This window comes from Spermophilus citellus (assembly GCF_964194105.1).
Source record: "Spermophilus citellus genome assembly, chromosome: 17".
Classification (NCBI taxonomy): domain Eukaryota; kingdom Metazoa; phylum Chordata; class Mammalia; order Rodentia; family Sciuridae; genus Spermophilus; species Spermophilus citellus.
In genome coordinates this window covers 53804476-53832163 of record NC_138199.1, presented here as the reverse complement: position 1 = coordinate 53832163, position 27688 = coordinate 53804476, and the positions used below count along the sequence as shown (strand labels likewise).

Below are 27688 nucleotides of genomic sequence, written 5' to 3'. Positions count from 1 at the left end.
CTCAGCTGGGTATAAAAGAGGACAGGTACCAAGAAGACTCCAAAACTCATAACTCATCCTCCTGCAAACACATCCAGAACCTCCACCCTCTGACACCATGGTCAACTCCTGTTCTGGCTCCGTCTGCTCTGATCAGGGCTGTGGCGAAGGCCTCTGCCAGGAGACCTGCTGCCAGCCCAGCTGCTGCCAGACCACCTGCTGCCGCCCCAGCTGCTGTGGCTCCAGCAGCTGCCGCCCCTGCTGTGGTGGTTCCAGTGGCTGTGGCTCTAGCTGCTGTCGCCCCACCTGCCTCCAGACCACCTGCTGCCGCCCCAGCTGCTGTGGGTCCAGCTGCTGCCGCCCTTGCTGTGGTAGTTCCAGTGGCTGTGGTGGTTCCAGTGGCTGTGGCTCCAGCTGCTGTCGCCCCACCTGCCTCCAGACTACCTGCTGCAGGACCACCTGCTGCCGCCCCTGTTGTGGTTCCAGTGGCTGTGGCTCTAGCTGCTGTCGCCCTACTTGCTGCCAGACCACCTGCTGCAGGACACCCTGCTGTCGCCCCAGCTGCTGTGTGTCCAGCTGCTGTCGCCCTACTTGCTGCCAGACCACCTGCTGCCGCCCCACCTGCTCCAGTGGTTCTTGCTGCTGAATGCTCTGACCTGTCCTCTCCTGTTCTTCATCAACCAATATTCTCTATGTGATCCACGTCTGAGGCCAGTCACGAAAGGCCGATGGTGAAACCTGTGTTCCAACGAGGATTTTGGTTTCCACATATGCTGCCTTCTGTCCTGCCAGGTTACTATCCCCCGCAACTGAACACAACTTTGAATTTTCCCTAGAGTCTGTCAATTATCAGATCATTCCCATGGAAGTATTTGCTCTCTGTCATATTTTCTACCTTGAATAAATCCAAATTTTTCAGTCATACAAATTCAATGGCATCGTGTCTCCTTATTTTTCCTTCTTCAATTGTTGTCCCCTGACAGTTTTTTTTTTTTTTTTTTGGTAGTTCATCTCTAAAGAACAAAAAGCCCATAGCAGATGGCTTGAGGTGCTCCACCTCTTCTGTGAGCACCACTCTTTCTAACACAGGAAGGTGTATTAGTCGGCATCTGATGCATACTCCCTGCCTGAGGACTTTGTCTGAGAAGGCAATTCAAAGCCCACAGGAGCAGAGCTAATCCAGGGAAAGGTGTTGGTGAACGAATGCTCTCTAGCTCAATTCCCCTGGGGCGACTCCTTCCAGTCCTCCACAGGTGCTCCATGGGAGGGATCTCAGCTGCCTCCAGTGGTGTTCTGCTCATTATGGAACCTTCCACTAGCTTCCCTCACTGCCCTGGGTCATTTCCCAAGTTTCCTACAGTGCTTGCTAGGATCCTTTCCCAGGCACCCCAACTAAGACACCCACATGCCTAATCTCAATGTTGGTGCATTTCAACACTTTTTTTCATACTGTAAGGATGGTTGCCATAGTATCAGGGTCAAGTCTTGGGTTACTGTATGATAAATTGGGTGTGGTGCTAGGATTGAATGCAGGACTGATGCATGGCAGAAAGCCCTGTACCACCGAACTACATCCCTGGCCCAGAACATTAGTGTATCTGAGAGCTAGGAATCAACCACCACGGTAGTTACTCTCATCCTAAAAAAAAAAAAAAAAAAAAAAAAGCTGTGTTTAATGAGGTGTCATCTCTGATTTGTGTGCTCAGTGCAATTCACTCAAGGAGGAATTAGAAACAAGTATTTTGGAAGAAAAGTTGAACAAAGAAATACTCTCTAGAGAAATCCAGAAGCAGCCGTGGGAAGTAAGTTAAAGCAATAGAAGCATCTGGGCCAAAATGTGCTATCAGTGAATTCTACCCCATCTCCTCCACTCCAAGACAGCTCTAGAGTGTAAGTGGGAGCACAGCTCTGCCTCTCCTGGAGGCCAGATGGCTGGACCCAGCACAACTTTCCAGGCCTTGCTTTTCTGTATTAGTGTATTCTAACTATTAGGGACATAGCCCGACATGATGGTCACTGGTTTACACGTCTACGTCATCCAGAAGAACAGGGCTCCATCCTCAGAGGAGGTCATTACCAAGCTGGCACCTCTTCCATGGGTATCAAGAGAGGCTGTCATCACAGGCTCTATTCAACTGCTTCCAGAAGGTGAGGAATAATGTGGGAACAGTGGGCTTCCATGATCATATATTAATTGTCCTACATCCTTTGCTATAGGTTTGGGTCTGTTAATCCCAGATGCAGTGATTTAAGATTCCATAGATCAGAGAGATTTGAGGGCCAATCCCATGGCCCTGCAAACTAAAAGGCAGACACTTAACCCAGACTAGATGTCAACCTCACTCAGAAACAAATAACTGACTAATGTCCCAGGGGTGGTACCTTACCAGGGTCTCTGTGTTGGACTCTTGATGGATGGTTAGGTATCCAGATGAGAATGTCTTGGTATTCTCTCCAGCTGGGACTCTTAAATGTGGCAGTAGTGTGGCAATCCTTGAATGCTTTGTTGAATTTATCTCCCATCTCCAAGGGCATCTTATGAGGTATCTTTGATATTCATGTTTCTTGTACATCAGACGTGACTAACCTGATGTCTTCAATATCACAGGTCAGTATGGTGTTCTGTGCAGTGTCTAGAATGTCCACTTGATTGTGAACTGCACTGGGTCCAAAAAGATTTACCTAGCCCTGGGTCAAGGCAGGGAGTTGACCCTGATGTTGGTTCCATGTGACCTGGATCCACTCCTGCCTCTCCTTCCTTGGGAATCCTGAAGGTTTTATTTTCAAGTTCAGTTCCCACATAGCCCATTCCACAGACCATACTGTAGCCAGGACTCTACATCCAGCACATCAGCTTCAAGTGGATCTTTTATTTGACAAGTCTTGTGGTCATGCACTGTCAGCAATGATGAGGCATCTGATCTTTGTGGATCCTGAACTAGTGAATTCTCTGAAAATAATATGGGTTTCAATGCCTGGTCCTTATTTAAATTTTTGATGGTGGCTCTAAGCTCTAATTTTTATTTACTAGCTTTCCTGTGGGATGGTAGCGAGGGTTGGGCTGTACCTTGGGTTTTTGTCTGGCCTTTTCTACTATAATATTCTTTTTTTTCTTTTTTTTTATTGTTGGTTGTTCAAAACATTACATAGTTCTTGACATATCATATTTCACATTTTGATTCAAGTGGGTTATGAACTCCCATTTTTACCCCGTATACAGATTGCGGAATCACATCAGTTACACTTCCATTGATTTACATATTGCCATACTAGTGTCTGTTGTATTCTGCTGCCTTTTCCTATCCTCAACTATCCCCCCTCCCCTCCCCTCCCCTCTTCTCTCTCTACCCCATCTACTGTAATTCATTTCTCCCCCTTGTATTATTTTCCCCTTTCCCCTCACTTCCTCTTGTATGTAATTTTGTATAACCCTGAGGGTCTCCTTCCATTTCCATGCAATTTCCCTTCCCTCTCGCTTTCCCTCCCACCTCTCATCCCTGTTTAATGTTAATCTTCTTCTCATGCTCTTCCTCCCTACTCTGTTCTTAGTTACTCTCCTTATATCAAAGAAGACATTTGGCATTTGTTTATTAGGGATTGGCTGGCTTCACTTAGCATAATCTGCTCTAATGCCATCCATTTCCCTGCAAATTCTATGATTTTGTCATTTTTTAATGCAGAGTAATACTCCATTGTGTATAGATGCCACATTTTTTTTATCCATTCATCTATTGAAGGGCATCTAGGTTGGTTCCACAGTCTTGCTATTGTGAATTGTGCTGCTATGAACATTGATGTAGCAGTGTCCCTGTAGTATGCTCTTTTTAGGTCTTTAGGGAATAGACCGAGAAGGGGAATAGCTGGGTCAAATGGTGGTTCCATTCCCAGCTTTCCAAGAAATCTCCATACTGCTTTCCAAAATGGCCGCACCAATTTGCAGTCCCACCAGCAATGTACAAGTGTACCCTTTTCCCCACATCCTTGCCAGCACTTGTTGTTGTTTGACTTCCTAATGGCTGCCAATCTTACTGGAGTGAGATGGTATCTTAGGGTGGTTTTGATTTGCATTTCTCTGACTGCTAACGATGGTGAGCATTTTTTCATGTACTTGTTGATTGATTGTATGTCCTCCTCTGAGAAGTGTCTGTTTAGGTCCTTGGCCCATTTGTTGATTGGGTTATTTGTTATCTTATTGTCTAATTTTTTGAGTTCTTTGTATACTCTGGATATTAGGGCTCTATCTGAAGTGTGAGGAGTAAAGATTTGTTCCCAGGATGTAGGCTCCCTATTTATCTCTCTTATTGTTTCTTTTGCTGAGAAAAAACTTTTTAGTTTGAGTAAGTCCCATTTGTTGATTCTAGTTATTAACTCTTATGCTATGGATGTCCTATTGAGGAATTTGGGGCCCGACCCCACAGTATGTAGATCGTAGACAACTTTTTCTTCTATTAGACGCTGTGTCTCTGATTTGATATCAAGCTCCTTGATCCATTTTGAGTTAACTTTTGTGCATGGCAAGAGAAAGGGATTCAGTTTCATGTTGATGCATATGGATTTCCAGTTTTCCCAACACCATTTGTTGAAGATGCTATCCTTCCTCCATTGCATGCTTTTAGCCCCTTTAACAAATATAAGATAGTTGTAGTTTTGTGGATTGGTTTCTGTGTCCTCTATTCTGTACCATTGGTCCACCCGTCTGTTTTGGTACCAGTACCATGCTGTTTTTGTTACTATTGCTCTGTAGTATAGTTTGAAGTCTGGTATTGCTATACCGCCTGATTCACACTTCCTGCTTAGCATTGTTTTTGCTATTCTGGGTCTTTTGTTTTTCCATATGAATTTCATGATTGCTTTATCTATCTCTACAAGAAATGCCGTTGGGATTTTGATTGGCATTGCATTAAACCTATAGAGAAATTTTGGTAATATCGCCATTTTGATGATGTTAGATCTGCCTATCCATGAACAGGGTATATTTTTCCATCTTCTAAGATCTTCTTCTATTTCTCTCTTTAGGGTTCTGTAGTTTTCATTGTATAAGTCTTTCACCTCTTTTGTTAGGTTGATTCCCAAGTATTTTTTTTTTTGAGGATATTGTGAATGGAGTGTTTTTCCTCATTTCCATTTCAGAGGATTTGTCGCTGATATACAGGAATGCCTTTGATTTATGCGTGTTGATTTTATATCCTGCCACTTTGCTAAATTCATTTATTAGCTCTAATAGTTTCTTTGTAGACCCTTTTGGGTCTTCTAGGTATAGAATCATGTCATCTGCAAATAGTGATAATTTAAGTTCTTCTTTTCCTATTTTTATGCCTTTAATTTCTTTCGTCTGTCTAATTGCTCTGGCCAGTGTTTCGAGAACTATGTTGAACAGAAGTGGTGATAGAGGGCATCCCTGTCTTGTTCCAGATTTTAGAAGGAATGCCTTCAATTTTTCTCCATTCAGAATGATGCTAGCCTGAGGCTTAGCATAGATTGCTTTTACAATGTTGAGGTATGTTCCTGTTATCCCTAGTTTTTCTAGAGTTTTGAACATAAAGGGATGCTGTACTTTGTCAAATGCTTTTTCTGCATCTATCGAAATGATCATATGGTTCTTAATTTTAAGTCTATTGATGTGGTGAATAACATTTATTGGTTTCCGTATATTGAACCAGCCTTGCATCCCAGGGATGAATCCTACTTGATCATGATGCACAATTTTTTTCATATGTTTTTGAATCCGATTTGCCAGAATTTTATTGAGGATTTTTGCATATAGGTTCATTAGAGATATTGGTCTGTAGTTTTCTTTCTTTGAAGTGTCTTTGTCTGGTTTAGGAATCAGGGTGATGTTGGCCTCATAGAATGAATTTGGAAGTTCTCCCTCTTTTTCTATTTCCTGAAATAGCTTGAAAAGTATTGGTATTAGTTCCTCTTTAAAGGTTTTGTAAAACTCTGCTGTATACCCATCCGGTCCTGGGCTTTTCTTAGTTGGTAGTCTTTTGATGGTTTCTTCTATTTCTTCAATTGATATTGGTCTGTTTAGGTTATCTATATCCTCCTGACTCAATCTGGGCAGATCATATGACTTAAGAAGTTTATCGATGCCTTCACTATCTTTTATTTTATTGGAGTATAAGGATTCAAAATAATTTCTGATTATCTTCTGTATTTCTGAAGTGTCTGTTGTGATGTTGCCTTTTACATCCCGTATGCTAGTAATTTGAGTTCTCTCTCTTCTTCTCTTTGTTAGCATGGCTAAGGGTCTGTCGATTTTATTTATTTTTTCAAAGAACCAACTTTTAGTTTTGTCAATTTTTTCAATTGTTTCTTTTGTTTCGATTTCATTAATTTCAGCTCTGATTTTAATTATTTCTTGCCTTCTACTTCTTTTGCTATTGTTTTGCTCTTCTTTTTCTAGGATTTTGAGATAAAGTATGAGATCATTTATTTGTTGGTTTTTTCTTTTTTTTAAGGAATGAACTCCAAGCAATGAATTTTCCTCTTAGAACTGCTTTCAATGTGTCCCATAGATTCCGATATGTTGTGTCTGTGTTTTCATTTATCTCTAAGAATTTTTTAATTTCCTCCTTGATGTCTTCTATAACCCATTCATCATTCAGTAACCTATTGTTCATTCTCCAAGTGATGCATGATTTTTCCTTCCTTCTTTTATCATTCATTTTCAGTTTCATTCCATTATGATCAGATAAGATGCATGGTATTATCTCTACTCCTTTATATTGTCTAAGAGTTTCCCTGTGACATAATATATGATCTATTTTTGAGAAGGATCCATGTGCTGCTGAGAAAAAAGTGTAACTGCTTGATGTTGGGTGGTATATTCTATATATGTCAATTAAGTCTAGGTTATTAATTGTGTTATTGAGTTCTATAGTTTCCTTATTCAACTTTTGTTTGGAAGATCTGTCCAGTGGTGAGAGAGGTGTGTTGAAGTCTCCCATGATTGTATGGTGGTCTATTAGACTCTTGAACTTGAGAAGAGTTTGCTTGATGAACATAGCTGCACTGTTGTTTGGGGCATATATATTTATGATTGTTATGTCTTGTTGGTGTATGGTTCCCTTGAGCAGTATGTAGTGTCCCTCTTTATCCCTTTTGATTAACTTTGGCTTGAAATCTATTTTATTTGATATGAGTATGGACACTCCTGCTTGTTTCCGAAGTCCATATGAGTGATATGATTTTTCCCAATCTTTCACCTTCAGTCTGTGTATATCTTTTCCTATCAAATGCGTCTCCTGTAGGCAGCATATTGTTGGGTCTTGTTTTGTGATCCATTCTACTAGCCTGTGTCTCTTAATTGGTGAGTTTAAGCCATTAACATTTAGGGTTATTATTGAGATATGGTTTGTTCTTCCAGCCATATTTGTTTATTTATGTTACTAAACATGTTTTTTTTTTCCTCTTTGATTATTTTCCCCCCTTTACTGTCCTACCTCCCACTGTTGGTTTTCATTGTTGTTTTCCATTTCCTCTTCCTGAAATGTTTTGCCAAGGATGTTTTGAAGAGATGGTTTTCTAGCTGCAAATTCTTTTAACTTTTGTTTATCGTGGAAGGTTTTCATTTCATCTTCCATCCTGAAGCTTAATTTCTCTGGATACACGATTCTTGGTTGGAACCCATTTTCTTTCAGAGTTTGAAATATGTTATTCCAGGATCTTCTAGCTTTCAGAGTCTGTGTTGAAAGATCAGCTGTTATCCTGATTGGTTTACCCCTAAATGTAATCTGCTTCCTTTCTCTTGTAGCTTTTAAAATTCTCTCCTTTTTCTGTATGCTGGGCATCTTCATTATAATGTGTCTAGGTGTGGATCTCTTATGATTTTGCACATTTGGCATTCTGTAGGCTTCTAGGATTTGGGATTCTGTCTCATTCTTCAAGTCTGGGAAGTTTTCTCATATTATTTCATTGAATAGATTGCTCATTCCTTTGGTTTGGACCTCTATACCTTCCTGTATCCCAGTGACTCTTAAGTTTGGTCTCTTTATGTTGTCCCATATTTCTTGGATGTTCTGCTCATGGTTTCTTAGCAGTCTTGCTGAACTGTCTATGTTCTTCTCAAGTTGAAATACTTTGTCTTCATTGTCTGATGTTCTATCTTCTAAGTGATCTACTCTGCTGGTAGTATTCTCAATTGAGTTTTTAAGTTGGTTTATTGCTTCCTGCATTTCTAGGATTTCTATTTGTTTGTTTTTTATTACCTCTATCTCCCTGTGAAATTGATCTTTTACTTCCTGGATTTGTTTATGTAGTTCCTTGTCGAAGTGATCTTTCATTGTCTGATTTTGCTGTCTCATGTCTTCCTTGAGACTCCAGATCATCTGAATCGTGTATATCCTGAATTCTTTATCTGACATTCCATCTGCTGCAGCTATTACCTCTTCTAAAGTTGAGTTGACCTGCATTGCTTGTGGTCCTTTCTTTCCTTGTCGTTTCATACTGCTCGCGTTTCTTTCTGCTTGGTGAAACTGTTGTGTTTTTGAAATTTTCCCCCTATATATTTATATTGCTCTTGTATAGTTGAAAAGTCTCCCTTGCAGGGCGGGCAGCGGCTGTGCTCCTCCTCCAGTTGGTGTGTCATGTCTACCACGCCCGCGGACCCCTGGGGCTGTTCTGCTGGTTGGTCGCAGGTCTGCCTACCTTGCAGGCACGGGCGTCGGCTCTGCTCTGCCCTTACACCAATTGGGGTGACGTGTCTACCACACCGGGGGGTCACTGGGCCTGTTCCGGGCGTGGGAGGCGGCTCTGCTCTACCCCTACTCCAATTGGTGTGACGTAACTACCACACCGGTGGACCGCTGGGCCTGTTGTGCCGGTCAGTCGCAGGTCTGCCTACCTTGCGGGCACGGGTGGCGGCTCTGCTCTGCCCCTTCTCCAATTGGGGCGACGTGACTACCACGCCTGTGGGTCGTTGGGTCTGTTCCGGATGCAGGTGGCGGCTCTGCTCTGCCCCTACTCCAATTGGTGTGACGTGTCTACCACGCCGGCAGGTCGCAGGTCTGCCTACCTTGCGGGCTCGGGCGGCAGCTCTGCTCAGCCCCCACCGCAGTTGGGGTGAAGTGATACCATGCCGGCGGGTCACTGAGGCTGTTCCGGACGCAGGCTGGAGCTCTGCTCTGCCCCTCTGGCCCCCACAGCACTCAGCAGGATCCGGACCGAGAAGCAGTCTCTGCGGGTTCCTGAGCCCTGGGTCAGAGCAGCTCCGGGAGGCAGAACTCGGCCACTCTGGGCTCCGTGCATACTCTGATAGGAGCAGGCTCCAAGAAGCAGCCTCCACGGGCTCCTTAGCCCTGGGCCAGAGCAGTTCCAGGAGCCAGAATTCGGCCGCCCCAGGCTCCGTGTATGTTCTGATAGGAACAGGCCCCAATAAGCAGTTTCCGCAGGTTCTTTAGCACTGCGCCTGAGTAATTTGTCTGCGAGACGCAGGCGAATGGCAGCCTGAAATTACCTGTTCTATGGTTGAATGAGCTGCGATCAGTCAAAAACAGGGATGATGATGTCAACTCTCCAAGATGGTGGCCGCTGGCTTCCTCTGTGGTCTGACCGGTGGAGAACCGAACTGGACTGCTTCCTTCCCCCATCTCAAACCCAGAATTCAGCACTGTGTACAGTGATTGCACAGCTGGCAGGAGCCCACAGAATCCGCAGTGCTGTATCTTTGCGTTGCTATCTCTTGCTTCCCAGCATGTGCCGCAGATTCTAGCCACGGGGCAATTTGCTGAATAAGCGGCGTGACCCTCCGTGCGGACAAATCACTCGCGTTTGAGCCCCTGTAGCTGATCCTCATGTGATGAAAATCCTTCCACTAGGTTTTGGAGCACCCCAGTTTTGCTAGAAATTCCTAACAAGATAGTTTTTAGTTGTTCTAACTCATCATTCTTCCGAACAGTGACGCGGTACACGGGAGTGATGCACTCCCTTCGCCGCCATCTTACTATAATATTCTTACTCTGTAGTTCAAGGAAAGAATGTGCTGGGGTTTATGTTTGTGAACAGGTTAAATGACCACCAGATATTTCTGTGGACTCAGTGGACAAAATGTGACACTCATCTGGGCCAAGACTCCAATTATTTTCTGACCATTACAGCTGTATTCTAATGGGCACCATGTTGGCATTTTGGATTCCAGTTGTCAGTATCAATTATACTTTGCTATCTGAAAATATCCAAATATATGGGTGTTCCTGAATAGATTGCTGAAGGTATCTTAGCAAATGGAATACAGGTAGATTTTAGAGGTAATATATGTTTGCTGTGGTCCCTTCTCCTGAAGGATTGATCTCTCTGTTCAGGTGATGGGTCATAGGTCTGACAACTCTATAGGATGCCAGTCTTGCTTTCCATTGGAACAACTCTCCTTAGCCCTTTGTTCATTTTATCTTAACCTCTTTTAAATTTACATATACACATACATATACTCTAATAGAGATTCTGATCCTCAGAGCCTACAATTATGACTATACTATTTTGGGCCTCCCATATCCTATTGTGAGGCAATGCATATTCTGTTATTCCTATTCATGGATCCCTATAAGTTAAATACTCTTCTGCCCCAGTTGCCACTTCTAATTTGTGGCCCATCCCATGGCTTTCTCCATGTTAATTCTTGCATTTAAATGTCTCCCTCTCATTTTTGCTATTCTTTAATCTTAACAATTCCCATTGTCCTTGAGGTGCTCAGTTCTAGAACTGTACTTCTTACCACAAGCTCTCATTTTAGAGAAAAGGCAACTGAATTTGTCACTGATAATGTTCAGCGACCTTCTTTCTTGGTCTTGCCTTGTTGTGTTAGTAAACAGAGTCTCACCTGAGAACACAGCCTGTTGGGTTTTCAGGCCTTGTGATTAGATATATTCTAGTCTATCCTCCTTTATCCAACCTTTGGCCTTTCTTCTTCTTCTGTAGGTTGTGCAGAAACAGATAAATCTGGATAAGCTGTCCATTTTCATGCAAGTATCTTAAAACTTAGGACCTTAAAATACATTTATTATCTCACAGTTTTTGTGCATCAACAATAGCCTGGCTGCATTCTCCACTTTATAGGGTTTACAAGGCCTCAATCAAGAAGTTAGCTCACACTGGGGTCTCCTGTGAGGAGCTGATTCAGAAGGATCAACTGCTCAGTTCACTCCTGTGGTTGCTGAGGGTATTCCTGGAGGCTATGGGATGGGAGCCTCGGGCCTTATTGACTGGGGCGAGGAGGCTGTCCTCAGCTCTTTCCCAATGCATTACTCCCACACAGCAGCTGGATTCATCAAAGCCAGTGACAGAGGGAGAGTCTGTAAGAGAAGATGGGCTAGCTAGAGGAAAGTCAGGTCTCTTCTAACTTAATCACTGGATGCTGCCATTTGCTGTTGATTTAGAAGTAAGTTCAGTCAGGGGAGGAGATTACTCAGACCACCGTATTAGTCAGCTTCACATGAGTAAATTCACTACAAAGAGTAAAGTTTCATTTTGCTGACCATTCTGGAGGTTCCTTTCTTTGGGGCCTCTGGCGAGGGCACTGGATGGTCATGCCAGGGAGCACATCCCAGAGCAAACTATTCCCACCCCTGTCGCGTCTACCCACCAGCAGGAATGACGACAACAAACAGGATTCTTCTTTAGCACGCTTTACTGGGAGCTTTCATTATGGTTCGATGAGAGAAAGGACCCTGAGCCCGAAAAGACCACCCCTAATATACTAGAGCCGCGGCCTAAGTCTCATGTGATTGGACAAAAGCGCATAGCAACACAGCAGCAGCCAATAAGGCAAGGAATTCAGCACTGGCGCCCAGAGCCAGGAAGTACAGGTCAACTGGTTCTTACCAGTTTTTACTGGTTCTTAGAACACTCAGCACATTATCATATCGGCTCGCTCCGGAACTGGCCGACCACAAAGTACTGAGTTATTGTCCAAGAACTAAGCCAACACCCACACAAGGCAGCGCAGCAAAATGGCTCACCACAGTTCCCCCTTTTATACTTTGTTTGAACCATTTAAAATTCACCCGATCTAGGAAGTGTCCTCATGATGACCCCTCCGATCAAGGGTGGCATTCAAAGGCCAAACGAGGAAGTCACCTTTCTGAGTGCAATGGGCAACATTTACCCTTCAGAGTGCAAAGGCTGTCTTCCTTAAACATGGAAGCCTTCCAAGGTGCAATGACAACAAGGTCACTTGGTGTGCAAAGGCCATCCACATCAAAACAGGGGTTTTAGGATTTTGTCAAGCTGGCGAGCCAAATTTGTGGGGAGGCCCCAGCTTCCAATGCAGCGAGTGCCTGAACCACCTTGACCCTATCACTTTGCTGCGTGCATACGACAAATCATCCAAAGGCATAAGACAAGGCCAAAAAGAAGCATAATACCGAATAACCCAACCCCTACCCACTCTTTAAAGTAGGAAAATATGGAAGAGGCCCAGAAGGCAAAGTCTGCAACAGAAAGAGGCTCCACACGTGTTCCATTCAAGTTGGCAATCTGAGACAGCAATTCTTGAGTGAGCCGTTCTCCTTCTTTAGTCCAGTTTCCCTGTAAAAATCTAGACAATCTGTTACTTTGTTTCACAGAAGCAGTCATATTATAACGTAAAGGAGTAACACACAATTTGATTCCTTGTAAAGCAATACTAGCCACCATGGTTGGATAATGAGCTATAGTCTTATGAGCAGTAGAAGAATGATGAATCCAGAGCAGTGGCCCATCCTGCCACAAAACTCCAGTAGGAGCATTTTTTGATGGCAAAACTAATAGTTGAATGTGCTGGTTGGGCACTGCTCGGAGTAATTGTGCAGAGCGAAGAGCTTGCTCAACAAGGTGTAGAGCCTTTCGAGCCTCAGGCGTCAGCTCTCGCGGAGAGGAAAGCTGTGAATCACTTTCTAGCAAGGCAAAAAGAGGTTGTAATTCATGTGTAGATATTTTCAAATAAGGTCTTATCCAATTTATATCTCCAAGCAATTTTTGAAAATCATTAAGAGTTTGCAGGTGATCAGTACGTATAGTGATCTTTTGAGGTCTAATAACCTTGGAGTCTATTGTAGCTCCTAGAAAATGTCCAACAGCACCTTGCTGGATTTTATCGGGTGCTACATGAAGGCCAGCTCCTTCCAAATATTTAATCATAGAGGCAAAAGCTTCCTCTAATAGAGCATCATTAGGTGCTGCAAGCAAAATATCATCCATATAATGACATATTCTTAGCTTAGGAAATTTGTTTCTGATAGGTTGTATGGCAGTTCCCACAAAAAGTTGACACATAGTGGGACTATTTGCCATGCCCTGAGGCAAAACCTTCCATTGATACCTTTTATCAGGTTTTTCATGGTTAATATTAGGCAAAGTAAATGCAAACCTTTGACAATCTTGTTTGCATAAAGGAATAGAGAAGAAACAGTCTTTGATATCAATTATAATTATAGGCCATTCTGCCAAATTTGTCTTAGTAGAATTTCCAGTAATATTAAAAGAACACCCTTTAAGGGGAGGGGATAATTGAAACCCCGGGGCAACTTGTTTTTCTGGAACCAGAGGACTCTGGCAAGGAGTAAACTCTGGCGGAAAGGAAAAATCAGGTGAGCACCGTGGCCCAGGTCTCATTTTGGTAGCATTTGGTGTCCCCTGATATGTTGGAACGGTTACATAACTAACCATAAGTAGGGCGGTAACAGGGACACATCCTCCGTCAGAGGAATTTCCTGAACCAGACTGTTGACCATTGATGACCTGTGAGAGGGCTGCCTGAAGCATACGGGCGACAAAATCTGAAAATGGCTCAGTAGGGCCTTGTATGATTTTTGTAAGATTCCCCGTTGTTTCACCTCTATTAGGGAGAGCCTTCCAGGCACGTAAGGCCAAAATATTAATCTGTTGATATACTACTAATGGATAAACATTTTGATTTTGGGCCCACTGACCTGTCCCGGTCAGCATCTCCACATCCCAGGCTTGTTGACCATCAGCTGCATTCGCATGAGCCTGTTGTATAGCGGCATCCAAGTATAATGCCTTAAAATCAAGATATTGTCCCATGGAGAGACAGGCCTTTGCTAAATGATACCAATCCATTGGTGCCATAGCATTAAGATGTAAGCATTCAAGCAATGCAATTGTAAAAGATGCTGTGACACCATTAGTCCTGACAGATTCAGCTATATCTTTAACTAATTTATAAGGAATGGGCTCAAAATATCTCTGTCCCTGTGCATCCTCAAAAACAGGATATGCACCAACAGGATATGCACCCTCCTCTTCCAGCTTCCTCCAAGTACTGCGTTTTATGAAGCCACAAGCTCCGCCTGGAGCAGTGGGTGGAGACCCATTACGTGGCAACCGTTGTTTGGCTACAGGATACGCTGGAGGTTTCGGAGGAAGAAGGGCGGCGGCCATTGCCGCGTCATAGCGGCCATGCTCATATTCAGCCGCCATTTTGTCTAAGCTTTGTTCTTCTTCTGGGGTAAAGCCTTCTGACTTGCCTTCCGATTCAGACTCATCTGAATCAACTGTCTTTAATTTACGGAAGGCAGATAAATCTGGATAAAGTTTCGGGCGTGCTCCTAATGTTGGAGTCACATCCTTTTGTTCCTTGAGTGCACTTTCACTTAACTTTGCATTAGATCCCCTTTTTTGTTTTGTTTCATGTCTTTCTTGCTTAGATTCCTCTGACTCTGACCTACTATCCTGATGCTCCATCAAAATCTCCTGTCCCCTTTTTAGTGGTTTCAGGAAAACAGACTGATATTGACCCATGATAGAGCACTATACTAAGCCAGAGCCACCGGATCAGGGGATTACTTACCGGCGCCACCGCTCCGCGTGTAAAGTTCTGAATCCTCCCGCAAAATGTCGGGGGTCCCCTCGTAGCCGACAGATGACAATTCCCGGGATTTCGGCACCACTTGTCACGTCTACCCGCCAGCAGGAATGACGACAACAAACAGGATTCTTCTTTAGCACGCTTTACTGGGAGCTTTCATTATGGTTCGATGAGAGAAAGGACCCTGAGCCCGAAAAGACCACCCCTAATATACTAGAGCCGCGGCCTAAGTCTCATGTGATTGGACAAAAGCGCATAGCAACACAGCAGCAGCCAATAAGGCAAGGAATTCAGCACTGGCGCCCAGAGCCAGGAAGTACAGGTCAACTGGTTCTTACCAGTTTTTACTGGTTCTTAGAACACTCAGCACATTATCATATCGGCTCGCTCCGGAACTGGCCGACCACAAAGTACTGAGTTATTGTCCAAGAACTAAGCCAACACCCACACAAGGCAGCGCAGCAAAATGGCTCACCACACACCCCCAGCTAGGAAGAAAACAGAAAGGGCTGAGGTCACTCAATCCCTTTGGAGGGCACGCCCCCACTGACCTGAGAGCTTCTTATGGACCCTCAAAGTCGGCATCATCTCCCAATTTGACCACCCTGGGGACAGAGGCTTGACCACACGGAACATTAGGGATACACCATGCATACTCAAAGCATAAACACCATGAACACCAGGAGGTGGAGATCACTGGGGCTGCCTTACGGGCTGCCATTCTTAGCTAGTATATAATATGGAACCAAGAATGCGTTGGAAAAGACAGAGTAAGATTCTATTTATATAAGATCAAAAGGCATGTAAAATTAAACCCCTTAGTTTGTGAATGCATATGTAGGTGGGTAAAGTGTAAAGAAAAACAAAAAATAAATAAATTTAAAAATCAGGATAGTGATTCTTCATGGTGGGGGGAGGGAGATGGATGGGGTCAAAAAAGACATACAGGAGCCCTTTTTGGTGATGGCCACTTTCTTTTTGGACTTGAACTTTGAGGGCATGGATACTTGCTTAATAATTATAATTATGTGCCTTATATACTTTTCACTATATTTATGATTTTCATAATAAAGAGTGTTAATAATTCATGAGAACTGAAATGTTCTCTCAAAGATTAAAAATAAGTTTAGATAAGCAATGAATGAAGATATTTGAAGGACATAAATTCAATCAGTGGAAAGTGAATATTTTTATTACTATATTTTTCCACATTTTTTATTGGTGCATTATAGTTGTACATATTGATGAGATTTGTTCATACATGCACACAATACACGCTATAAAATCTAACTTGGCCAATATCTATTACTTTAAATATTGTTCTGATTACCTATACCACTTCTTATCAAGATTGGAAATACTGTGTGTGTGTGTATGTGTATGTGTGTGGGTATTATAAAATGTTTAAATGGAACTTGATTTCAATTGTAAAGTAAAATAGTTGAATTGAAAATAGGTTAATTTTCCTGCCAGACCTGGTGGCACACTCTTGAAATCCCAGCATCTCAGGAGGCTGAGGCAGGAGGATCATGAGTTCAAAGCCAGCCGCAGCAATTTAGGATGGCCCTAAGCAACACAGCGAGACCCTGTCTCTAAATAAAATATAAAAAATACTGGGGATGTGGCTCAGTGGTTGAGAACCCCTGGGTTCAATCCCCAGTATCAAAAAAAAAAAAGTTAATTTTCCTATCCATTAAACATTGCTACTATATCTCTATTTAAATCATGATGTTATAATAACAGCATAGTTCACCTCCTTTTTAGCTATGAACACAAAACCTATGATGTATTTATTGTTTCTCTAATTATATCAAAATGGATTATACTGTCATGTATAATGAAAAGAATCAATTAAAAAAGGTTGTGCACTGATATTATGTAAGTAACATCTGACAAGAAGTCTGCTTTGCATGCCATTCTTTAAAGAATATACTAACAGGATGTGTCCATTCTGCTCCCAGACATAACCCAATTCCTTGATGGTGCTTGCAAATATCAGTTAGGTCCACCTCATTCAAATTTCTTTGAGGTCTCTTTAATTTATTTTTTATTAGTTGTTTTTAGTTATACATAACAGTAGGATTCATTTTGACATAGTGATAAAAGCATGGAATATAATTTGCTCTAATTCAGTTTTTGTTCTTCTGCCCATTGCACTCTAAAAAGACAAGGAAAAATTGGTAAGAGGGAAAAAAAATTACTCTCCATCTCCTGCACTGTCATATAAGAGGTACAGTTTGGATAAAACTTAGATAATTTTAAGTATGATCTGGATGTTAACTATTCATCCTATTTTAATAGACCCTGGACAAAATTTAGCAAGAAGTACTTAGAGTGATGCGTCTCCTGTTCTGGGTTTCCTCCGTCGAAACCCATTGTGCACAGGGATTTCCATTGTGCTTTGTGCTGTGCTGGACCATTCTGGTCCATGTGGGTCTGTTGGTTTTAGTGCTAAGGGGAAATGAAACAGTAAAGAGGAATATCAGAGGGTCAGCTGTCCTTGCTCCAAGTTCAATGTTTCCAATTCAGGATCATTTTCTCTATAATTTACATGCCATCATTAAAATTATTTTTTGCAAGTGTTCTCAATTGACTGAAACAAATGGATGAAATACAGGCAATTTAAGGAGCAGGGTCTCAGCTTTGCTGCTCATCAGGAAAACCTGAAGAGCATGAAAAGCTTCCAAAGTCCAGACCCTGCCCAAGAACAATTAAATCAAAATAGAAAAGGAAAATAGAAAGGGAAGGAGCATTGGCAGTGTTTGACACTCCCTGGGTGACTCCAGTATGCAGCCACCTGTGAGAACCACCCACTGAGGGACTGTAAATACCTATACATTGGTCTATGAGTGTGATGTGCACCCCCTTTTCAGCTGTGGTGAAAAGATTTTGTTAGATTCCTCAAATTTATATAGAGACCTTTCCCTTGGTAATCAAAACATTTTTCTTTGTTGTCTTAATTTTTCCTCTGTCCCTCTTGCACAGCAAATTCAGTAAAATATTTCTCCACTCAGAATATTGAAATATTGAAATATTTCACATTCTCCCATCTTCCCAACACATCCTTTAAAAATATGAACCAGTAAATTAGGTATTTGCTAAGCAAGCTAACAAGATAGAAATATGTCAAGGGGCTTATTTTATAAGTGAGTGTAATTAAGACTTAATAAAGACACTTAAGGATGCCATCATAGAGGTACCAACTAATCTTTCTCTAGCTGTTTCTTGATCCACAGGGCACCAACTGATGTCCTGGCAGCATTTCATTTTTCCATATTTTTCATTGATACATTTCAATTATACATGATGATGGGATTCATTGTTATATATTTTTTCATGTGTACACAATATAACAAAAAAAAATTGACCAATATCATTCCCTAATTTCCCCTTTCTAGAAACATGAGTCACCTTAGCCATTTGTATTTGCAATTTTGAGCCCTTTAAGATTTTACTCCATCTTCATTATGAATAAGTGTCAGCTGAAATCCATTGATTTACATGTTTGCTTGAACTCTCTGATTTTCTTTTGGTTTGTTTGCTTTTTGGAAAATAAAGACCAAATAATAAAATCCAATCAGAAACCTCAATACTGACAAAAGCATGCTACAATACGGCTTCAGAATCCAGGGAGAGCGAGGCAGTAGGGTGTGAGTTACATAAGGGCCCAGGACTCTCAGTCATCTAAATTAAGATGGCAAGTGTGTTCTGGAAACAGAAATTAGTCAATAGGACCTGTTAAAACCACAAAGGCAGGAAGTCAAAAACAGAAGGGAATACTTCCCCACCACCAGGAGAGTTGAGGCAGTAGCTGATGTGTACAGTCAACTTCCCTAAGAGACCCTAAAAATAATTTTTGAAGGTTTACTTCATGGGAAAAAAAAATATCCAGTTTCAGCACTAAGGCTTTCACCTTACAATCGTTCTGTTACAAAACGATCTTGGGATCATTCTGTGGATCCCAAGAAAAGATCTAGGAAAGAGGTCGTGATTGACAGTGGGGAATGGGAACCCGTCCTTACAGACTTTTCTGTTCTCATGCCAGTGGTCTATTTTGCATCTCTAAATCTTCGTTTCCCAACAGACCCATAATGAATAAGCCATCAGACTATAATCCACCTTTATCCTTCTGGGTCCCCAAAAAGAATTATGGGACTCTAAGGTCATTATTATCCAAAGGCTGAAATGAAATTCTACACAAACTGATACTGAAGCCTCCAGGACAGGGAGAGAGGGACACCCAGAAAGTGTCTTTGAAGAAGCTCGAGCAAGAAACACACTTCAAAGGTGATTTCAAAAGAGCTAAAGAATGACACCTAACACATCAGGAAAAGGAAATGATGTTTTCCAATCAACCTGAATATTTAAACAAAATTAAACAGGCCTAATTTGATAATTGCCTATTTATAAATACAAACAATGACAGGAAAAGACTTGCATGTGACAACACCAGCCTCTGGGCAGGGTATAAAAAGGGACTTGGGTCAGAGAGACCTCCAAACCTTTGAAACCCACCTTCCTGGAAACACCCCCAGAACCTCCAGTCTCTGACACCATGTGCAACTCCTGTTGTGGCTCCTGCTGCTCTGGCCAGGGCTGTGGCTGCTGCCAGCCCAGGTGCTGCCAGACCACCTGCTGCAGGACCACCTGCTGCCGCCCCAGCTGCTGTGGCTCCAGCTGCTGCAGCCCCTGCTGTGGTGGCTCCAGTGGCTGTGGCTCCAGTGGCTGTGTCTCTTGCTGCTGCCAGCCCATCTGCTGTAAGACCACCTGCTGCAGGACCACCTGCTGCCGCCCCAGCTGCTGTGGCTCCAGCTGCTACAGCCCCTGCTGTGGTGGCTCCAGTGGCTGTGGAGGTTCCAGTGGCTGTGGTTCCTGCTGCTGTCGCCCCACCTGCTGCCAGACCACCTGCTGCCGGACCACCTGCTGCCGCCCCAGCTGCTGTGGCTCCAGCTGCTACAGCCCCTGCTGTGGTGGCTCCAGTGGCTGTGGAGGTTCCAGTGGCTGTGGTTCCTGCTGCTGTCGCCCCACCTGCTGCCAGACCACCTGCTGCAGGACCACCTGCTGCCGCCCTAGCTGCTGTGGCTCCAGCTGCTGCAGCCCTTGCTGTGGAAGTTCCAGTGGCTGTGGCTCCAGCTGCTGTCGCCCCACCTGCCTCCAGACTACCTGCTGCAGGACTACCTGCTGCCGCCCAAGCTGCTGCTGCTAGTCTGTGTGCTGCCAGCAGTCAGGATGCTGTATTTCTAGGCCCTCCTGCTGCATCTCCATCTGTGACCAGCCCTCCTGCTACTAGACCACCTGTGGCTGTCCACCCTGCTCTAGTGGATCTTGCTGCTGTGCACCCTGACCGGGTCCCTCCTCTTCTTCATCAACCAATATTTTTGATGGAGTCTCTCTGTGTACCCTATCCTCAGGCCAATTGAAGGCATTAGTTCCAACTGCTTTTAAGATTGGTTTGCCCTTCAGATATACTGCCCCTTTCTCCATGAGATAACATCTCTCCCAAATGAAAACAGGTTTGAGTTTTCTCTGTTCTGTCAACTCTAATGTTACCCCCATGGAAATGATTTCTCTATGCCATGTTTTCTCATGTGGTGATAATCCCACATCTTAAATAAACCTGAATTTTATTGGCACCCAAACATAAAGGTATTGCGTCTCTTTATTTTTTCCTTCTGGAATGTTTGTTCTCCTTTCACACTTTGATGGTAGCTCCTTTCTAAAGAGCCAGAGACAACTGAAGATGCTCCATGTCTGCTCTTTAAACATTCCTCCTGCTCACGGAGGAAGGTGGTTTGGAAAGCAAGCCCCTGACTCTTCCTGCCTGAGGACTTTCTCTGGATGAAGAGCAAGCTCTGGGCAGGAAGGTTCAAGCACCCAGACACAGAGGTCAGTCAGTGAATGGGAGTTGGAGCACAAACGGGAGTTGGAGCACAGTGAATGGGAGTGAGCTCCTGCTCACTTCCCCTCGGGTGCATCCTACCAGTCACCCTGAGGTCCTCTGTGGGATTGGACCTTAGCTGCCTCCAGGGTGTTCTACTCAGTACTCTCTACTGCCTTCTGTCCCTTCCCCCATCACTTCCCAAGTCCCCTACAGTGCTTCCTGAGGTCGTTTCCCAACCAACCTATTTTCTTTCAAACTCCTTTATCTGATTCTGGTGGCAAGATCACCCAGACTAGGACTCCCGTGTGCATCGTATCAGTGTGGGTGCCCTTGACCCCATTTCACACAGATGCACGCATGCCAGGTTGTCAAGGTGAACTCTTGGTCAACTGTCCTCCAATCTGGCAAATCTTCTGAGCAACTCAATATTTATTTCTAATTTTCTAGTAGTTTCTTTTAGAATGGTCATTTTGGATGCCTTTTGCCCCCACTATATCACTGTATCTAAGGTATAGGCAATAATAATACCACACTAGTAACTCTCATCCTTAAGGGGCTACTACCTGAGGCTGTGTATAAGGACGTGCCACTCTGTGATGTGGATGTTAACTGGGATTCACTGAAAGCACATCCTGAAACAGCTAATTTTTTTTCAAGAAAATTTAATAAAGGAAGGGTTTCAGTCAAAATAGAGAAGATATTGTGGGAAGCAAGTTAAGCGCCTGAATTAAGCAAGTAGAAACACCTCAGCCAAAATATGATTAGAGTAAATTCACCATCATCTGACCCCTCTAAAGCTCTAGAAAGTGAGAACACAGCGCTGCCTCTCCTAGAAGTGAGATGGCTAGTCCCCAGCACTCTTTCTCAGCTGTCACTATCCATGGACTACCCAGGGCAGGACAAAGGGCATACATAGGGCAGAAAGATCCAGAGGAAATAGCATCTATATCTGAGGACAATTTCCTGAAGAATAGAGCAGGTCAGTGGTGTAGGACACCTTCGTGGTACACTCACACTAGCTTGAGAATGACAGACCTTTCTCTTTAACAGTTTGTTTTGATATTAGAGTGATATAAAGAGTATAGATAGGCACTGGGATTGTGGCTCAGTGGTACAGGACTCACCTAGCACGTGTGAAGCACTGGGTTCCATCCTCAGCATCACATAAAAATAAATAAATAAAATAAAGGTATTGTGTCCAACTACAACTAAAAGAAAAAAATATTTTTAAAAAGTTTTTTTTTTTAAGAGTACAAATAATCATCATTGTTTTAATTTTCAGTGGCCAAAGTTTATTGTTTCTAGCTCAGGACCCTTTCTTTAGGACATAGATACCACCAATGATATTTTATTGTTTTAGCTATTTCAGTTTGAAATTGACACAAATGCATATAATACAGAAAATTTAAAGAGGTGTGTGTTAAACCTTCAGTTCTGGAAGTCTCATTTTGTTATCTTCTATTTCCTTTATAGTGACATCTCTGTATCTTCTTGTTGTTGCTTTTAAGTAAATTTCCACTTTCCTGGCATAAAAAATGACATTTTCTGGTGTTTGTTGCTATGTTAATCATTGTCCTCAGTTACTGGGATTTATATACAAAGCACAATTAAATCAAGCTTTCCAATTCCTGCTCTCACCATGACCTGTTATGAATTGAGAGAAAAAATAATAATAATATATTGATGTTCCAAAAGCATTGAAGAATAAAAAATATTTTATTTAATTTTCTTAGGGGTATGGAGAAGCAAGGTCAAGCAGCAAATCTTCCTTCATTTTTTGAAAGCATATCTTCCCTAAGATTCCACTCCTCTTATTTGCTTTATCCCTCCATTCGGCCCTTCCTTGTTTGTTTCAATTTCTTTCTTTACTGTTCTATAATTTTCATTGCAGAGGTCCTTTACCTCTTTCATTAGATTGATTCCCAAGTATTTGTTTTTAGACTATTTTGAGTGGGATAGTTTTCCTAATCTCTTTTTCAGCAGATTCATCATTGGAGTATAGGATTTATGGGTGTTGATTTTGTGTCCTGATACTTTGCTTAATTCATTTATGAGTTCTAGAATTCTTCTGGTGACAGTTTTAGGTCTTCTAAATATATAGTTTTGGGGGCTATATCATCAGCAAATAGAGATAGTTTGAGATTCTCTTTTCCTATTTGTATCCGTTTAATTTTCTTCTCTTGCCTAATTACTCTGGCTAGGATTCTGTTGAAATACAAGTAGTGAAAGTGGGCTACACTGTCTTGTTTCTCTTTTTAGAGGGAATGCTTTCATTTTTTTTCTCCACTGAGAATGATGTTGGCTTTGGGTTTGCCAGATATAGCCTTTACAAGGTTGAAGTATGTTTCTTCTACCCTTAGTGTTTCAGGTGTTTTAAACATGAATGGATGCGTATTTTGTCAAAGGCTTGTTCTGCATCTGATAGATAATCATGTGATCCTTTTCTATTGATGTGGCAAATTACATTTATTGATTCCCATATGTTGAACCTGTTGGGAAAAGTATAACGGCAGCCGCACCCCAGAGAAAAACCCCAATATGGCGCCTAATGACCTTCTCTTCCTACTTTCCCCTTTTTTTCACTGGCGCGAAAAGTTCCCATGGGTGTGAACTCTCCTGCCGGTGCCATTTCAAATTTTGCTGGCAGGGAACCTTAGCCCCAATAAGAACTAATTCCTGGGCTTCGGAATTGATATCTGGAAGAACTTGCCAATAAACGAGTGGCCTGCCATTTATCTAAGCCCTGCCATCTCTCCTTAGATCTACATAAGCACACAGCCTTTTGCAATAAAATTGGAATTCTCCCAGGCGAGTTGTCTTGCGTGGAGGATTCTTTCAGAACCAAACTTGCATCCCAGGGATGAACCTAAAACAGTGAAATTTATAGAAGCAGAAAATAGAATGTTGGTTACTAGATGCAGGAAGTTGGTGAAAAAAATGGGGAGATATTGGTCAAAGTGTACAAAATTGCAGTTAGGTAGGAGGAATAATGTTAGGTATCTAATATCCATCGTGGTGACTTTAGTTAACAATACTATGTCTTAGAAGTTTACTAAGAGCGCGGCTGTGGAGTGTTCCCACCACACACACATCCCTGGGAGAGGGGTGAAGATGTTGATTAGCTTGTACAAAACACATGTTCTATACCTTAAATATGTACTATATTAGAGACAAACAAATAAAGCAAGCCAGCAAGGAGGAAAAACAACAACAACACACATTTTTTTTACCAAAAATAAGAGTAAATGTGAACTCCAACTGATGAAGAGACAGCTTCAAAATGCTGGGGGTGGGGGGTGGGGTTATTTTCCTTCTTCAGGCAGAAGGAAAATGTCATATAGAGGCAAGGTGATATTGAAGGACTGATGATCACAACAAAAGTAATTCCATGACATACTTTTCTAAATTTGTTGTTTTCCATAATATTCAATTTCTTAAATATTATTTCTATACTTATCTTTGCCTTTTAAATCAATTAATTTATAGCATCTTTCAGAATCTTCCGTTATCTCAGTGCCTGGGAGTTATATTCCCTTTCTCTATATTAACTGTGAACTCGTGATGGATTATTTCTTACGTACTTTGTAACACTGGCCTGTGCAATTATCTTATGTAGGAAGTGTCCCCCAGGAACATCCCATATAGTCTGTGTGTGGTTTATTAAGATTTATTTCTCTCTATGTTTAATGTTTTGTTCTGTTTTTTTATTTTGAAATTTTATTTTGTGGGAGTTATTTCTGTCTGGGAGTTATTTTGTTTTTTGCTTTTGTGTCTGATAACTCCAAAGACATTCTCTATTTAGTAGCAGTTAGTTTCTAACCTTGATTCCTTCACTGTGCACACAGTGTAAAATAGGAAGTTTGGAGGCATTGCATGGTTTAAATGTTCACGAGAGATTTGATTGGCATGTAGAATTTCTGAAATCAGACTTAGGCTTTCTTGTCTCCATCTTCTTCACAAGATTCCACTTTAAGAATACAAACATTGGGTTGGGGATGTGGCTCAAGTGGTAGCGCGCTCTCCTAGCGTGCTGTGCGGCCCGAGTTCGATCCTCAGCACCACATACCAACAAAGATGTTGTGTCTGCCAAAAAACTAAAAAAAAAATAAATATTAAAAAAATTAAAAAAAAAAAAGTATACAAACATTACACAGGGGCCTCATGTCTTAGACCCTGCCTTGTGATAGTTCAAGGTCCAATTTCTTATACCTGCCTGAGGCCACCAGCTACCAATTCTGAAAGCCTACAACCAGATGCCAAAACTTCATAGGCCACAAGACATCTGCTACAATTTGCGGTTTGAATTCCCTCTTTGGTTCTGAAAAATAAGAAATTTCCTTTTTTTCCTTTCTTCTTCAAATTCACCTATGTAATTGAAATATTTTTTAAAAATTTTTGAAGCACTTCTATTTGCTTGTATCAGGAGGTGGATCTGTTCATAACCACTTGGTGAATCATTTTACTAGAAACTCTTTAGTTTTAGGGGAACAAGAAGGGTACTTACAATAGAAGCCCCTTTAAAGTAAAACTTGGGCTGGGGATGTGGCTCAAGCGGTAGCACACTCGCCTGGCATGCGTGAGGCCCGGGTTCGATCCTCAGCACCACATACCAACAAAGATGTTGTGTCCGCCGAGAACTAAAAAATAAATATTAAAAAATTCTCTCTCTCTCTCTCACTCTCTCTCCTCTTTCACTCTTTAAAAAAAAATAAAAATAAAAATAAAGTAAAACTTATCAAATACTTTGGCTTCCTCCTCAAAGATCCAAACTACCCATTCTTTTTTTTTTTCCCTTTGATACTAGGATTGAACCCAGGGTTGCCTAACCATTAAGTCACATCCCTAGGCCCTATTTTATATTTTATTTAGAGACAGGGTCTCACTGAATTGCTTAGGGCCTCACTAAGTTACTGACGCTGTCTTTGAACTCACAATCCTCCTGCCTCAGCCTCCCAAGCTGCTGGGATTACAGGCATGTGCCACCAAGCCTGGCTAAACTACCCACTCTTAATATACCAACACTGAATAAAAAATTTTGGAGGAATTTTGATGGGACAAAGGGGAGGGAAAGGTGGGGAGGGAGCATGGGGGCAGGAAAGATAGTGAAATGAGATAGACATCATTACCCTAGGTACATGTATGACTACACATGTGGTACAACTCTACATCGTGTACAACCAGAGAAATGAAAAGTTGTGCTCCATCTGTGTACCATGAATCAAAATGCATTGAAATAAAATTAAAAAAATAAAAGATACTAACTTTGATCCAGGGTTTAATGTGTATTTTCAAGCTTCTTTACAGTAAAGTTAGCATTTTTCTCTTTGAAGTTAATAAATGATTAATGGGGAAATATTTATTTTGCTCATTTATTTGTTTGGTTTTTTTTTTTTTTTGATTGGTACATCCTACATTTACATAAAGGTGGGATTGACTGAGGTATATTTATACATGCACATAGCATGATTTTCTTAAATTAATCCCATTTCCTTCCCTTTTCCATCCCTCCTTCTTCTCCTTTTCCTTCTTCTATAACACTGATCTTTCCTATGGTATCCAATTCCCTCGCCTTTTCCCCTTATTTTGCTCTAGATTCCACATATGACAGAAAACATTCGACCCTTGGTTTTCTGAGTCTGGCTTAATTCACTTACCATGATGTCTTCCATTTTCATGGGGAAATATTTTGAAGTGTACAAATACCCTGTTCCTGATCAAAATTTTACCCAATAGCTATCGCATTCATTGATGAAACTTACTTAATTTTACTTAGTTTTATTATGATATATATAAATAAGTGATTTTGTAACTTCATTATTTCTCTACATTTATTAATTGTCATTCTACTGACATGAATAACTTTCTCACCTTCCTTTATCATTTCTCTAATTAGTCTCACTTTGGGCTTATGAATTATTGTTTTATTTGATGGGCTAAAATCTGTTACTGCCATAATTCATTTTGGTATTCAAGTTGTCCCAGATGGGGCCAGTGAGAGTCCCTTCAAGGTGTCTCCAAATGCCTTTTCTTAAGTAAAACAATGAGTCATTGGTAAGAGTTTTGAATTGAATGAAGGAAGTAATTCCTGATGCATTCCTGGAAGTAGTCTAGACAGCCCTCTATCTAATGAGCATTTATGACTCACAGATAGGATTGTGTTCCTCATGACTCACAGGGAACTACTTACAAAGAGAACCTTTCTTTCTTTTCCCTACTATAATTCTGATTCTCCTTCAACATCAAAAGAGATCTTGGCATCATGAGACTAATCTGCCCCAAAAGCATCATGAGTGATACACAGACCACAGATACATACCAATGACTGAATCTATGAGATGGGCCCTCCTGAGAAAATAGAGTTGACAAACAAGGAAATAGAAATGACAATTCAGTGAGAAAGACTGGATTGGACCATTGTAACATACAGGGGCAAGGAAACCTTAACATATTTAGAAAGAAAAACAGAATGATGTCACAGAATGACTAATATTTCCTTAGGAAAAAAAAAACCCAGGAAATGGTCCCAGGAAGTGGTCACAACAGCCTCAGCAGAGTATAAAAGAGGATGCAAGGTGAAGGGACTTTAAAGTTCTCTAAAACTCACTCTCTAGCTAACATCAGAACCTCCAGTCTCTGACACCATGTGCAACTCCTCTTGTGGCTCCTGCTGCTCTGGCCAGGGCTATGGCTGCTGCCAGCCCAGGTGCTGCCAGACCACCTGCTGCAGGACCACCTGCTGCCGCCCCAGCTGCTGTGGCTCCAGCTGCTGCAGACCCTGCTGTGTGTCGAGCTGCTGCCGCCCCTCTTGCTCTGGTGGGTCCAGCTGCTGTGGCTCCAGCTGCTGCCGCCCCTGCTGCTGCATCTCCAGCTGCTGCCGCCCCTCCTGTGACTCCTGCTGCTGCCAGACCTGCTGCCGCCTGCGTCCAGTCTGTGGCAATGTCTCCTGCCACACCACCTGCTATCGCCCCACCTGTGTCATCTCCACCTGCCCCCGCCCCATGTGCTGTGCCATCCCTGACTGCTGA

General features: G+C 42.2%; 1 protein-coding gene and 1 pseudogene across 2 annotated transcripts in view; both read left to right on the top strand.

The window, feature by feature from the left end:
• The window catches only part of LOC308636558 (keratin, high-sulfur matrix protein, B2B-like), a gene marked incomplete at both ends in the record, with an annotated part of 197694 nt that overhangs the window by 128184 nt on the left and 41822 nt on the right, over positions 1 to 27688 (top strand). The gene's annotated exons all lie outside the window — the stretch shown is intronic.
• Positions 98 to 27688, top strand: LOC308635485 (annotated as a pseudogene). The gene is made up of 4 exons: positions 98 to 140; positions 19643 to 19987; positions 20058 to 20178; positions 27275 to 27688. The product of its transcript is annotated as an uncharacterized misc_RNA (transcript).